This window comes from Heteronotia binoei, unplaced genomic scaffold (assembly GCF_032191835.1).
Source record: "Heteronotia binoei isolate CCM8104 ecotype False Entrance Well unplaced genomic scaffold, APGP_CSIRO_Hbin_v1 ptg000505l, whole genome shotgun sequence".
Taxonomy (NCBI): Eukaryota; Metazoa; Chordata; class Lepidosauria; order Squamata; family Gekkonidae; genus Heteronotia; species Heteronotia binoei.
This window is the reverse complement of record NW_026800041.1, coordinates 55,564-59,131: the sequence shown is the minus strand read 5'-3', so window position 1 is coordinate 59,131 and position 3,568 is coordinate 55,564. Positions and strand designations below refer to the sequence as shown.

Sequence of the window (3,568 nt, the reverse complement as noted above, 5' to 3'; positions counted from 1 at the left end):
TCATAGGCTATAATGGAGAATGGAAAAACATCCAAAATTTTTCCCCATCAAGAGTGTACCATTCAGTGTGATATTAAAAATACATTTTACCCATCCCTAAACCCAAACCCAATATTTACCCAAACCTAAGTGTGTCCTGAACTCTAACCCTAACCCTAACCCTTACCATATGGGCCCATTCATTCTAATGAATCTCATAGGCTATAATGGAGAATGGAAAAACATCCAAAATTTTTCCCCATCAAGAGTGTACCATTCAGTGTGATATTAAAAATACATTTTACCCATCCCTAAACCCAACCCCAATATTCACCCAAACCTAAGTGTGTCCTGAACTCTAACCCTAACCCTAACCCTTACCATATGGGCCCATTCATTCTAATGAATCTCATAGGCTATAATGGAGAATGGAAAAACATCCAAAATTTTTCTCTATCAATAGTGCACCATTAAGTGTGATATTAAAAATACATCTTACCCATCCCTAAACCAGACCCCAATTTTAAAGCGAAAATATGTGTGTCCTGAACTCTAACCCTAACCCTAACCCTTACCATATGGGCCCATTCATTCTAATGAATCTCATAGGCTATAATGGAGAATGGAAAAACATCCAAAATTTTTCCCCATCAAGAGTGTACCATTCAGTGTGATATTAAAAATACATCTTACCCATCCCTAAACCCAACCCCAATATTCACCCAAACCTAAGTGTGTCCTGAACTCTAACCCTAACCCCAACCCTTACCATATGGGCCCATTCATTCTAATGAATCTCATAGGCTATAATGGAGAATGGAAAAACATCCAAAATTTTTCTCCGTCAATTGTGCACCATTCAGTGTGATATTAAAAATACATCTTACCCATCCCTAAACCCAACCCCAATATTCACCCAAAGATAAGTGTTTCCTGAACTCTAACCCTAACCCTAACCCTTACCATATGGGCCCATTCATTCTAATGAATCTCATAGGCTATAATGGAGAATGGAAAAACAGGGAGGGAAGGTGGCTCAGTGGTAGAGCATCTGCTTGAGAAGCAGAAGGTCCCAGGTTCAATCCCCGGCATCTCCAAAAAAAGGGTCCAGGCAAACAGGTGTGAAAAACCTCAGCTTGAGAGCCTGGAGAGCCGCTGCAAGTCTGAGAAGACAATACTGACTTTGATGGACCAAGGGTCTGATTCAGTATAAGGCAGTTTCATATGTTCATATATGTTCATCTAAAATCTTTCCCCATCAAGAGTGGACCATTCAGTGTGATATTAAAAATACATTTTACCCATCCCTAAATCCAAACCCAATATTCACCCAAACCTAAGTGTGTCCTGAACTCTAACCCTAACCCTAACCCTTACCATATGGGCCCATTCATTCTAATGAATCTCATAGGCTATAATGGAGAATGGAAAAACATCCAAAATTTTTCCCCATCAAGAGTGTACCATTCAGTGTGATATTAAAAATACATCTTACCCATCCCTAAACCCAACCCCAATATTCACTCAAACCTAAGTGTGTCCTGAACTCTAACCCTAACCCTAACCCTTACCATATTGGCCCATTCATTCTAATAAATCTCATAGGCTATAATGGAGAATGGAAAAACATCCAAAATTTTTCTCCGTCAATTGTGCACCATTCAGTGTGATATTAAAAATACATCTTACCCATCCCTAAACCCAACCCCAATATTCACCCAAAGATAAGTGTTTCCTGAACTCTAACCCTAACCCTAACCCTTACCATATGGGCCCATTCATTCTAATGAATCTCATAGGCTATAATGGAGAATGGAAAAACAGGGAGGGAAGGTGGCTCAGTGGTAGAGCATCTGCTTGAGAAGCAGAAGGTCCCAGGTTCAATCCCCGGCATCTCCAAAAAAAGGGTCCAGGCAAACAGGTGTGAAAAACCTCAGCTTGAGAGCCTGGAGAGCCGCTGCAAGTCTGAGAAGACAATACTGACTTTGATGGACCAAGGGTCTGATTCAGTATAAGGCAGTTTCATATGTTCATATATGTTCATCTAAAATCTTTCCCCATCAAGAGTGGACCATTCAGTGTGATATTAAAAATACATTTTACCCATCCCTAAATCCAAACCCAATATTCACCCAAACCTAAGTGTGTCCTGAACTCTAACCCTAACCCTAACCCTTACCATATGGGCCCATTCATTCTAATGAATCTCATAGGCTATAATGGAGAATGGAAAAACATCCAAAATTTTTCCCCATCAAGAGTGTACCATTCAGTGTGATATTAAAAATACATCTTACCCATCCCTAAACCCAACCCCAATATTCACTCAAACCTAAGTGTGTCCTGAACTCTAACCCTAACCCTAACCCTTACCATATTGGCCCATTCATTCTAATAAATCTCATAGGCTATAATGGAGAATGGAAAAACATCCAAAATTTTTCTCCGTCAATAGTGCACCATTCAGTGTGATATTAAAAATACATCTTACCCATCCCTAAACCAGACCCCAATTTTAAAGCGAAAATATTCGTATCCTGAACTCTAACCCTAACCCTAACCCTTACCATATGGGCCCATTCATTCTAATGAATCTCATAGGCTATAATGGAGAATGGAAAAACATCCAAAATTTTTCCCCATCAAGAGTGTACCATTCAGTGTGATATTAAAAATACATCTTACCCATCCCTAAACCCAACCCCAATATTCACCCAAACGTAAGTATGTCCTGAACTCTAACCCTAACCCTAACCCTTACCATATGGGCCCATTCATTCTAATGAATCTCATAGGCTATAATGGAGAATGGAAAAACATCCAAAATTTTTCTCCATCAATAGTGCACCATTCAGTGTGATATTAAAAATACATCTTACCCATCCCTAAACCAGACCCCAATTTTAAAGCGAAAATATGTGTGTCCTGAACTCTAACCCTAACCCTAACCCTTACCATATGGGCCCATTCATTCTAATGAATCTCATAGGCTATAATGGAGAATGGAAAACCATCCAAAATTTTTCCCCATCAAGAGTGTACCATTCAGTGTGATATTAAAAATACATCTTACCCATCCCTAAACCCAACCCCAATATTCACCCAAACCTAAGTGTGTCCTGAACTCTAACCCTAACCCTAACCCTTACCATATGGGCCCATTCATTCTAATGAATCTCATAGGCTATAATGGAGAATGGAAAAACATCCAAAATTTTTCTCCGTTAATAGTGCACCATTCAGTGTGATATTAAAAATACATCTTACCCATCCCTAAACCTGACCCCAATTTTAAAGCGAAAATATGTGTGTCCTGAACTCTAACGCTAACCCTAACCCTTACCATATGGGCCCATTCATTCTAATGAATCTCATAGGCTATAATCGAGAATGGAAAAACATCCAAAATTTTTCCCCATGAAGAGTGTACCATTCAGTGTGATATTAAAAATACATCTTACCCATCCCTAAACCCAACCCCAATATTCACCCAAACATAAGTGTGTCCTGAACTCTAACCCTAACCCTAACCCTTACCATATGGGCCCATGCATTCTAATGAATCTCATAGGCTATAATGGAGAATGGA

General features: G+C 39.3%; 2 non-coding genes across 2 annotated transcripts; both read left to right on the top strand.

Moving 5' to 3' along the window:
* The first annotated feature begins 1,004 nt into the window (after positions 1-1,004).
* On the top strand, positions 1,005-1,076 carry TRNAL-GAG (transfer RNA leucine (anticodon GAG)). The gene has a single exon. It is a non-coding gene; the product is annotated as a tRNA-Leu (tRNA).
* A 730-nt stretch (positions 1,077-1,806) lies between these two features.
* TRNAL-GAG (transfer RNA leucine (anticodon GAG)) lies at positions 1,807-1,878 on the top strand. Its single transcript has one exon. It is a non-coding gene; the product is annotated as a tRNA-Leu (tRNA).
* The last annotated feature ends 1,690 nt before the right edge of the window (positions 1,879-3,568 follow it).